Source organism: Pelophylax lessonae (assembly GCF_965119305.1).
Source record: "Pelophylax lessonae genome assembly, chromosome: 2".
In the NCBI taxonomy this organism is placed as follows: Eukaryota; Metazoa; Chordata; class Amphibia; order Anura; family Ranidae; genus Pelophylax; species Pelophylax lessonae.
Window position 1 is genome coordinate 486,069,496 of NC_138769.1, and position 12,185 is coordinate 486,081,680.

Below are 12,185 nucleotides of genomic sequence, written 5' to 3' on the forward strand. Positions count from 1 at the left end.
CCTGCGATTTGAGCCCAAGCACGTGGCAACTTATATGGGTTGCCTTGACTACAAAAAAAAAAAAAAGCTATACAGGCCAGCATTGCAAAACAGACTTTTTGAGACCGGAAAGGAGCTTTGTGAGAAAATCAAAGATAAACAAACTATAATATGAAATCAGGATTGAATGGATTTCCAAAACTGCGAGAAGTCAAAAGTAATAAGAACAATTAATCTCCTTGGGTTAAGACAATATTGGTGTCCCAGCTAGTTTTTAGATCCTGGCCAAAGGAACACATAAACTATGCTATATGATGGTAATATCCTAACAGTCTTGAAGAAATATTTTGAATTCAACTAATTCTTCAGATGGCAATTTTAAAATAGTCAAGCAGAATGTCCATACACAATGTGAACATTCCATGTCCTTTTTACGAATTACATAGACATCAACTGTTTTGGATTTGCTGGGACAGTCCTGCATCTAGGTGCTCTGTGCTTATGATGCTGTGTCTTGGGCTGCACCCTGAGATCACAGCATCACCCTTATTTAAGTTACTGAGCATGCACAATAACTGAAAGGAGGGGATTGCGAGTGAGTGCGCGGTTCCAGCAAAATTAGGGGCAGAGCCACCCACAAAGTGGGTGTGATCTGGGCAGGACCTTTCAGAAGGAAGGCATGAAATGTGTGGGTCATAGGTGGGGGTGACCGTATCCCAAAGACCAAAACAAGATGTTGCCAAGTATGGAATTATACTACTGTTTAATGGCACATACTATGGCTAGACTTATGCCTTTTTTCAACGGCACGTTTACATTTACTACTCCAATACACTCAGTTATCTATTTATTAATCAGTGATCTGGCCTGCTTTTATACCTTGTTACTATTCACTGTGTATAAATCTGTCAGAGGACAGCATGTTTATTATCAATTAAAGGTAGAGGCGCCTCTAAGTGTAGACTGTAAGTACTTTAATGCACAATAGAACAATATGAACTCACATGGAGTAGGAAGTGATGAGCATAACAGGTGGAAGCACAGTCATGATAATCAGCTTGATAATCGGGTCAATGTATGGACATCCGCCATCACGGTAGCGCCGTGCAAACTGCTCCCTGCTGGTCATCGTAGGGCCGGCTGTACGGTGGATGGAGATCCAAAGCGAGGCTTGGAAAGCAGAAGGTTTCGGCGGCTTGGCTGGATGACGTCACAGGGATGCGATGTGTTTCTGAGCGTCCGTACTGCGAGTAGTTCGGCAGCCGCACTCCTTCTTCATAGCAAGTCCTTCTTCATAGTAGTGCGCGGCTGCCGGACTACTCGCTCAGAAACGCGTCACATCCTGGTGACGTCATTCAGCCAAGCCGCCGGACCTTCTGCTTTCCATGCCTCACTTTGGATCTCCATCCACTGTACAGCCGGCCCTATGGTGACCAGCGGGGAGCAGTTCGCAGGGCGCTGCCGTGATAGCGGATGACCATACATTGACCGGAGAATTATCATGACTGTCCTTCCACCTGTTATGCTCATCAACACCTACTCCATGTGAGCTGACATTGTTCTATTGTGCATTAAAGTACTTACAGTCTACACTTAGAGGCGCCTCTCCCTTTGTTTGTCCTTTACAGCCTACTGGAACTTTGGCTTGTTCCCTTTGATGGCAGCCCTAAGTCTTTGGACTTTTTATCTTTGCCATACTGCCATAAAACATTCTCTCCTTAATGGACTTTTAAATGGACTTATTTGGGGCCTGCAGCCTATGTGTCTGTTAACTTTTGTTGTTTATTATCAATTGTATTCCCCTTCTTTGACTGAGAACAGAAGTAAATCGAAGACATGGTGAACGGCATTGTGTAGTGTAAGTGAGAAGTGATATTTGTGCCTTAATCTTGTGATATCAAGAGCTCAAATACTCCTCAATAAAAATTTAAATATAAAAATTGAAAAAAGTATATATTTATATATATTTTTTTTTCGCTATTGGGAATTTTATTGTCATGGTTTCATATCATTTACCAGATGGTAGTCACTGCATTTCTATAATGTTGTTTCAGGTGGATCCTAGGTTACGCTCAGGGTTCGCAGGTTTGGTTTGTGTGTTGATCATGTTGTCTTGCATTTTCCCTTCATGTCAGGGGTTTTTAGTTAGTTGTCACACATACCAGGACCTGTCACATCTACAGTTCCATACAGGCTGAGGTTTCGTTTTTAATTGGTTGTAGCACATACAACCTCCTCGCCTGTATATCATATGTCGCACGTTCATTCCGATACACTCCTATTTCTACCTACCACAGTCTGAAGGTACGTTAGACCTGAGTGTTTCGTTTCGAATTGCTTGGTCTGGTGCTTCAAGTTACTCGGGCTCGCTTACTGCATACACACTAGGGTACGGTCACCAGGTACATTCTCACGCGCTCTGCTTGCCTTGGTCTATATGTCAGCTACCTCATCAACATACATATTTAGTCACGAGTGTCGTTGTTTCAGAAACAGTTTGTAGATCAGAAACTTCTATATTTTTCTCCACAGATCTAACATGTTGCACGTATCTGAAAGTGACAAATTTGCCTTTATCCCTCCTACTCCAGTTAGAAGTTTGGAGCAGGCAAGCATCCCACCCCTGAGGAATTGGACTATACCCAAGCTAATAGCAAAGCTTCCGCACAGGAGCATTCCTTTTCCGGCCATGACTAGGAAAGCAGAATTGTTCAAATTGTTGTTCCCTAGTCCAACCCAGCCATGCCCATCCACTGGTGCTGAACACGTATCTGTGCTTACCTCCCTCACTCAGATACATGCAGTCCTAAATACTCTCTGTTCATCCTTGCTACAATTACAAAACAGGATAGATGTGATTGAGACCCGCCCGGCTACAACTGTAGTGGCATCTACACCCACAGCTCCAGCACAGCCTAGCACTTCTTCAGGTGTTATCTGCATACATTTACCTTTAGCAGCTCCTTCTCCATTATCTGTTTTGCCTTCAGTATCCCCGGCCTATATCATCCCTGCCAACAACAAAAAGTACATTCTAGAAGAGAAAAATGTAAACCTGGCTTCCCTTCTCAGCATGTTGCTGAGAACAAATCGTATGCTTGCGGGGAGGTCTCGGTGGTTCTTAAGACAAAAGATCCCGGGCTCAATTGCAAGCTGGATTTAGCAGAATTTGTTCTCGTGTTTGGCATCTATGTGGACATCATCTGCTCAGTTAGCCTCGGCAGGAGGGAGGAATTCTATTTGTATTTACACAAGGTAGTGGACTTGGCTCATAAATATGGTGGTTCCACATTTTATGACTACCACTGGTCCTTTTCAGCTAAAGTGGTAGTCACCTGGGCTCAGCTCCAAGGGGTTACTTGTTGGAGCAACATTGACATGGAGCTGTTCTGCAGGTACTTCGCCAAACAGAAATCTCCAGTATGTGCCACTTGTCAATCATCATTACACACCACTACTTGGTGTCCCAATGTTAATCATTCTTTCACCCCAGTACCACTAGGCAGGCGGCTAATGGATCCTCTACGAGGGTTTCAGGTCAGGTGGACAAGCTGGGCAGACCCCTTGATTACCTGGGTAAGGCGCAGTTGTGCAATAATTATACAGGCTGCAACTACAACCAGTGTAGGCTCCTGCACATCTGTGCTAACTGCTTCAGAGCACACCCCAAATCCACCTGTCCTGTCATGCCCTCTGGTTTTTCCTGACTAAACCGTGTCAATGTGTTCTTTCTGGGGGCTTGTTTGGAACACCATACATCCCCTTCTTTCAGACAGTTCCTGCTGGAGGGTTTTTCTGAAGGTTTCCACCCAGGTCTTATTATATTACCATCAGAGACTTTTGAATGTAGTAACCTGGTGTCGGCAGGCAGTCATGCTCCCATCGTTCATGAGTTGTTGGAGGGGGAGGAGGCCAAAGGTTTTGTAATTGATCCTTTCATCTCATCACCATTTTGTATGTGGATGGTTAACCCTATCAGTGTGATGAAGGGGAAATTTTCTTATAAATGGCTTTTGATTTATGATTTGTCCGCTCCTCATTCGTCTCACATTCTAAGTCTTTATTCACTCATTCCCTCTGAAGAATTTTCTCTTAAATAGTCATCAGTGGATCTGGCCATTCAGTACATACTGCAGTTAGGCAAGGGTACGTGGTTATCCAAAGCAGATATTTTTGACACTTTCAAATTACTCCCAAACTGGCCCTTTGGCAATGGTATGGTATCAAATGGGGTGAGCATTACTATTTTGCCACCAAATTGACTTTCAGGTCCGAGAGCAGCCCTTGGTTGTTTGATACCTTTGCCTAGGCACTTCATTGGATACTGATCAACTGCAAAGATTGTCATAGGATCATCTATTATCTGGACGATTTTCTGTTATTAGGAAGACCTGGTCAGCCGCCTAGGGATCTTCAATCCCTATGGAACTTTTTTCTGACCTGAATGTTCCCATGGCTGCCCATAACGTGGAAGGCCCTTCTAACAACATTACATTTCTAGGTATAACTCTTGATACCAATTTTATGCTTGCCAGCTTGCCCATGGCGAAACTTGTCAAAATACGTCAGGTTATTCACAAGTTTGTTAGGTCCCTGGTCTGTTCCAAAAAAGAGTTACAGTTTCTTTTGGGGATACTTAATTTCATGATGAGGATCATTCAACAGGGTAGATCTTATGTTTCTAGGTTATTGGCTCTCCTTCTCCTGCACCAGCATGCTGACTTGCTAATGAGTTTGCAGGCTGATGCACAAACCGATTTGCTCATGTTGGACCAGTTTCTCTGCGACTGGAATGGTATTATCATGTTCATTCCACAACCTACGATTAGGTCCCCAAGAGTGTTTTCAGATGCCGCAGCCTCAGTGGGTTTTGCAGCCATTTTTGGGCATCAATGGTTGGCTAGTCGTTGGTCCCCAGAAGTGTTCAACATTCCCAGCTTTGCTCAGACCTCAGCTTTGTTTGAAATCTACCCGATACTTGCTGCAGCAGTCACATGGGGCCCTGGTTGGTCTGGCAACACAGTGATTTTCTTTACTGATGATTTGGCTACAGCCAAAATTATGAATAAGGGTAGATCTGGGTCCCTCCTTATCATGTCCTTCATGTCTAGGTTGACATGCTTAGGCCTTACTTACAAATTTAATTTCCTTTGTGAATTTATCAGTGGTAAAGAAAATATTGCAGCAGACACCTTATCTCGTTTTAATTTACCACAATTTTTCTTACACCACACGGAAGCAGATCCGTGGGCATGACGGTACCACCTTATTCCCTACTGATCATGGATTAGTTGCACTCTGGGCTCAGGCAGTTAACCTGGTCAATATTTCACTATCCAGAAATACAATCAAAGCTTACACTACGGGTTGGAAGACTTTTGTTACGTTCATGTCCCTATATCCTTGCAGTTCCCCTGGGGATGTCAAATATGGGATGGCTTTCACTGATTTTTGCCATAGTGAATTGTACCCATCTCTCAATACTATCAAGTTATATCTCTCGGGTATCTAGCATTTCAGGTCCCTGCAGGATCCTGGTAGTCCTTCCATTTTTTTCGGCTCACCCCCTCAAAGCTATTTTGAGGGGTATTCAAAAAACTCAGAGGCAGTCACGTTAATCATGTTTACCAGTTACCGGCCAGATCTTCAGAGGCATGTCAGACATGTTGTTCCCTTTCCCTGTTTAATGTAGGTCCCAGTTTAGTACTCAAAGCAGCTATTTATTTAAATTTGTCCCAGGCCAGTTGTCATGCACCTGTGCTACGAAAAAAGGCAGTCTCACTCGGTTCCTCATTCATTTTTCTCTACAACTTCCTAACAATAAAAACAGGCAGACGAGCTAGGGATTTGTGGTCAATTATTACAGAACTAAAAGTAGCTGATGCCCAGTAGTTGTGCTTGACCTACTCCTCAAAGAGTTAGCAGCTGCTCTGTTACTCTCTTTCCCAACATGTCCTCTCACTTTCAAGCAGTTCATTTCTCACGGATTTAGGTTTAAACCCGGGTACAGCACAGAGCAAATAGTGTATTGTTCCTATTAAAGACTAATATAGCAACTTCAGGCATCCCTGTCCTTTCAATAACTGAACTACATTGTAGAGTAGAAATGAAGATACTGCATGTCTGTGCATATATACAACAAATAAGATACTAAAGATATTAAAGAGTTGTAACCCCATGTTAACCATTACATATTCATTATTCATTGCAAACTATAACCGGGAATTTAGGTTTGTATATATATCTCAATATGTGTTCAAACTGACCAACTGCATCAAAGTTATCCCTCTCTAGCCAGTCTCGACTCCAGGGTTTCTCAATCAGGGTTGCATGGAACCCTAGGATTCTTTCAGAGGTTGCTAGGGGTTCCTTGAGTAATGAGCAAGCTCTGCCTCTGAGATACTGTAAGTTCCCACCAACATCATTAATCTTTTAAGCTATCTGTAATGGGGGAACTCTTCCCAATGACCACAAATGTAAGGAGCATTTTCCCACTGACCATCACACTAATAAATCATAAGTTGAAAGATATAGTCAATTTTAACAAGGGTTACCTTAGACCGGAAAGTTATTTTAACAGTTCATCTGTGTTGAAAAGTTTGAGAAAGGCTGCTCTACTCAAATTATTGCTTGCTAAAAGCATATATTGCTGGATGAAAAAAAAAAAAAAAAAACAGCCTCAGCGTCCAAGCTCACATGCAGCACTCAAGGACTCTCTGATGGGGCTGCTTATATACCAGCATTCCTATTCAGTCTCCAGGCTCACTCTGGGAGATCACTCATATCCTCCCACTGGAGTCAAGTCCCTTTGGACTCCTATAACCACATTGCAGACCTAGGGGTGGAAAACACATCAACCTTTCTTGGTGGGACCAGTTATGTGGTTGCTTTAAACATCTCCTTTTCTGTCAACATAAAAAGTTTGCACGCCTGAATCCCTATCTGATTTGTTTACATTATAGCAGTCAGGAATATGGTCAATGATATCATAGAGCAGTGGTGTCAAACTCAATTTCATCATGGGCCGCATCAGCATTATGGTTGCCCTCAAAGGGCCGGTTATTATTATTATTATTATCATTATTATTATTATTATACAGGATTTATATAGTGCCAACAGTTTGCGCAGCGCTTTACAATATAATTATATTTGTAAGATTAGATGACCAGAGAACCCCATGCCCCCTCCTTACACCCTTACATGAGATGTCAAGAGCCCCCCCATCATCAGAAGTCAAGAGTCACCCCCCCCTTCCTTACATCACAATGCACCCCCTTACCTTGTGCTTCTGCCAGGAAGAAGGTGTGGGTGGATCTGGAAAGAAGAAAGTACAGGGTCTGGAGGAGGAGCAGAGGAGGGCTGGAGTCAGCTTCCAGAGACTGCTGAATGCTGAGACCAGGGGATGCAGAGGCAAGGTGGTGTTGCGGGATCTGTAGGAGGAGTTCTGCCCTCCTCTCTGGTGCGGACTGCTGGGAAGGGGGGGGGGGCAAAGACAAGCCTTTCTGAAGCTGCACAGAGGAGTGCAGGACCTGGCAAAGGAGTTCTGTCCTTTCTGCTGCTGACTACTGAGACAAGGTGGGGACAGAGACAAGGGGGGTGCCGTACCCTGCAGGAGAGGTGCGAGGGCCACATGAAATGGCTTGGGGGGCCGCATTCAGCCCGTGGGCCTTGTGTTTGACACCTGTGTCATAAAGGATTCTCTGGGCTGTCTTCTAGGGTTGGTTCACACCTACATTCATTTTAATTGGCTGCCCTCTGCGCATGAAATGCAAAACATAAGTCCTTGATTGTTTTCCAAAAATGTGCAACACCAAACTGCATTTGCTAATTCGTGGGAGTGCCATTAACAATTATTTTTGGAAAATGTTTCTCGTGGTGGATGAAGTAAAGAAAAGACACTATTAAAGTGAAGGGAACTGATGATATAAAGCTGGATACACACTATCCAACTTTTGTGGTTAGATTTCCTTCAGATTTAACTTTTCTATGTAGTGCAAGGGCCTGCCAGATTGCATACAAATTGAAAGTGTTTAGGTTTGACCTCATATTATATGGTTTTGGTAAGTCTAAAGGAAAAAGTCTTCAGAAAATCTTATAGTGTGTATGGCCCATAACACTGCATGAGTAATATTGCACAAAGATTTTCCAGCATCATGGCCAATTTTTTTATTTTTGTTAAACACATAATGTATTTGTGATAAGTTGCATATTGGTTATGTATGTTGGGATTTATTGAAACAACATAAAGGGTGAATGGTATTAAATTGAGGTAAAAATGCACATTACAGGCGGTCCCCGGGTTACAAACAAGATAGGGTCTGTAGGTTTATATTTAAATCAAATTTGTTTGTTAGTTGGAACAGGTAAATTTTTTAAGTGTAGCTCCAGCCAAAATAATAATTTTTAGTTTTCTGGATAGCATAGGGAAGGGTTAGCACCCCTGCATCATTTGTTTTGCTGTTTGCCCCCCTGTTCAGAAGATTTCACCTCACTTTCTGTCCCTATGACAACTGGATTTTGAAATTTTTGGGTTGTTGTGGAAACAAGGGTTAATGATAAGGCTTCAGTGGAGACACCTTTTTCCCATGAGAACTCTTACAGGAGTGAATTTCCCTTGCTAGGGGTAGATTTCCTCTCACTTCCTGTTGTCTTCTTTCGTTTGTAAGTAGGAGTAGTTTGTAATTCAGATGGATCGCCTGCACTACACTACACAGAAATTCAAATTTTTTTTATCTTGGAGAACTAACCACAGATCTTCTGTGAATACTTCTGTGCCTTTAATCCCAGACAGACTCATTGTTGAGATCAGGGCTCTATCGGGGCCAAGCCATCAATTCCAGGGCTCCTTGTTGTTCTTTACACTGGAGATAGTTTTCAATTACAGTGGCTGTATGTTTAGGGTTGTTGTCCTGCTGCAGAAAAAAATTGGGGGCAAATCACACGCCTCCCTGATGGTATGGCATGATGGATAAGTATATATATTTCTCAGGATTGAGGACACCATTGATCCTGACCAAATCTCTAGCTCCATTTGAAGAAAAGCAGCCCCAAACTTGCAAGGAACCACCACCATGCTTCACTGTTGCCAGCAGACACTCATTATTGTACTGCTCTCCAGCCCTTCGACAAACAAACTTACTCCTGCTACAGCCACATACACTATATTGCCAGAAGTATTGGGACGCCTGCGTTTACAAGCATATGAGCTTTAATAGCATCCCAGTCTAAGTCTGTAAGGCTCAATATTGAGTTGGCCCACCCTTTGCAGCTATAACAGCTTCAACTCTTATGGGAAGGCTGTCCACAAGGTTTAGGAGTGTGTCTTTGAGAATGTTTGACCATTCTTCCAGAAGAGCATTTATGAGGTCAGGCACTGATGATCTCTGCTCTAATTCATTACAAAGGTGTTCTATTGGGTTGAGGTCAGGATTCTGTGCTGGCCAGTCAAGTTCCTCCACCCAAAACTCGCTCATCCATGTCTTTATGGACCTTGCTTTGTGCACTGGTGCGCAGTCATGTTGGAACAGGAAGGGGCCATCCCCAAACTGTTACCAAAAAGTTGGGAGCATGAAATTGTCCAAAACATCTTGGTATGCTGACACCTTAAGAGTTCCCTTAACTGGAACTAAGGGGCCAAGCCCAGCCCCTGAAAAACAACCCCACACCATAATCCCCCCCTCCACCAAAGGATTTGGACCAGTGCAGAAAGTAAGGTCCATAAAGACATGAATGAGAAGATCCTGACCTCAACCCAATAGAACACCTTTGGGATGAATTAGGGGAGAGACTGCAAGCCAGGCCTTCTTGTCCAACATTAGTGCCTGACCTCACAAATACGCTTCTGGAAAAATTTGGCAAACTTTGCTAGGTCCAAGTCTTCCTGCAGGACTTCAGTGTTCAGCAAGGAGAAAAAGTGCTAAAGTCTAGGTAAATACTAAAACAGGGAGGAAAAATCTTCAAAAGCGAGGGAAAAAAATGTTTTCTGCCAGCGTGGTTGGGGCCCATTCGGTAGTGCACTAATGCTGAGCGCTTCCACATACCACTAGTTCAAGAAGGTGGTGGTTTAAGGAAGAGCTTTGGCAGGAATAACTTGAACAAGCACAGTAATGGAAAAGGCAAGCAATGAATACAGGGAGGGGTTAGTTGGATCTGAACTAATAGGGTAATCCAAAACAGGTTACGTGGCACTGCTCAGTGGGATGCTGCATAGGTACGGCAATGTCTAAGGAACTGGATGACAAACTATGTTAATTAGAGTCTTGCTTGGTTTTGTGGTGCAGAGTGTGTGGTGGGTTGGCAACCCTCTCATCAATCCAGCATTTCAGCTGTAGGTACCTTTGGAGGAGAAACTCCTTATGGATCGGTAGCTTAAACTACGCCAATCCTGCTCTGTATGGCTGTGAATGCAGATGAGGACTAAAAACCTACTTTGTGTGACTGTACATGCAAAAGGAGACTGCACTGGAAGGCAAGTGCCGGTGGACTCAACACTCTAGCCTGGAAGTCCGCTTCCTTCCCTGGACTGGCACCAAGCTCCCCTCTCTGGCTCTTGTGCAAGAGAAGTGGTGTCAGGGCACAAACACCAGGAGAAGGGCTCTAGGACCCAGCAGCGCTATCAGCACTTTGGCAGGAGAAGGAATTTAGGACCCAGCAGCACTACCAGCAATTTACCTGGGCCTATTTAAGGAAACCTGCCAGTGATTTTAGTTGCTGGTTGATCTTCAGCTCCTCCAGTGTGTTATCCCTGTGATATTCCAGTTCCTGTCTCCTGTTACCAACCCGGCTTGTCCTTGACCTGTCTCCTGATTGCTTCCTGTGTTTGACCTCGGCTATCCACCTGACCACGCTTGCTCTGATATCCACCTGGCTCCTGATCTCGGCTATCCACCTGACCACGCTTGCTCTGATATCCACCTGGCTCCTGATCTTGGCTATCCACCCGACCACGTTCCAGTCTCAGCATTATCCAAGTCCTGCAAACACCTCACGGGCGCCACCTGTCTGCTGATTCCACTCCAGCACTCCAGCTGTACTCTGGATCCTCCTGCACACAATCCAGCAGGCGACCCGTGCTACTTTGGGCCTGACCTCTCCTGTTCTCATCCTCAGGGGGGTCTGGAACTTAGCCGCAAGGGAAGCCCTCTCTCTCCATTGGCCTCTAGCACCAGGTACGTGATAGTATCAACCAGCCAAGATGTCTGAGGCCGAGAGAGGTGCTTCCGCATTAGAGGCCCTATGTCAGCAGATTACAGTTCTTACACAAACAGTCCAGAGCTTACAAGATGGCTACTTTCAGCTGGAAGGACGCCTTCACCCTCTCAGTTGTTCTGCTACAGCCACACCTGCTATGGGTTTACCCCCTCCGGAGCCCAGAGTTCCCACTCCCGATCGCTTTTCAGGTGACCGACGGAAATTTAGAGCTTTCAAAAATGCTTGTGACCTTTACTTTGCCCTGCAACCAAGGACTTTTTCTCTTGAGACTGTCAAGGTGGGTTTCATCATTTCACTCTTATCTGATGAGCCACAGTCCTGGGCTCATAATCTCATTGAGCAAAAGAACTCAGTCCTGGATTCAGTTTTCACCTTCTTTGAAGCTATGGCTACCTTATATGATGATCCACAACGGACGGCCACCGCAGAGTCGGCCCTTCATGCTCTTGTACAAGGCAGACGACCTGTGGAGGATTACATTGTGAAATTTCGCAAGTGGTCAGCTGATACTGGGTGGAATGATGCCGCCCTAAAATACCAGTTCCGGCAAGGCTTATCTGAGTCTCTCAAGGACGAGTTGGCTAGGATTGAGGCTCCCGCCTCACTAGAAAGTCTCATCCAAGTCTCTATCCAACTAGACCGACGGCTGCGGGAGCGAAGGTCCGAACGCACTCAGACCCTTCGACCCACATGGATAATGCCAAAGGTCCCAGGACCAACACTCCCAGCCTCTATTCCCCAGTCCATGAATATGTCCGATGGGGAACCCATGCGAACTGGCCTACTCCGCCCTGCTTTAACCCCTGAAGAGAGAGCACGCAGAAGACAGGATAACTTGTGTCTCTACTGTGGGACTTCGGGCCACTTCCTTCGCAGTTGTCCTGTTCGCCCAAGGAAGTCCAGCCTTCCACGCCCCTCTTACCTTCAGTTGTCTGGGACTATATCCACTCATTTAATTCTCCCCATCTCTCTGCAGGTGGATGGAAAGGAAGTA

The 12,185-nt window shown here is 44.7% G+C and overlaps 1 protein-coding gene and 1 pseudogene across 3 annotated transcripts in view; one reads left to right on the forward strand and one right to left on the reverse strand.

Annotated features, from left to right (window-relative positions):
* NALCN (sodium leak channel, non-selective) overlaps nt 1-12,185 on the reverse strand; it is an 897,007-nt gene that overhangs the window by 869,964 nt on the left and 14,858 nt on the right. The gene's annotated exons all lie outside the window — the stretch shown is intronic.
* Nucleotides 2,519-3,686, forward strand: LOC309548156 (annotated as a pseudogene). Its single transcript has 2 exons — nt 2,519-2,968; nt 3,052-3,686. The product of its transcript is annotated as an uncharacterized misc_RNA (transcript).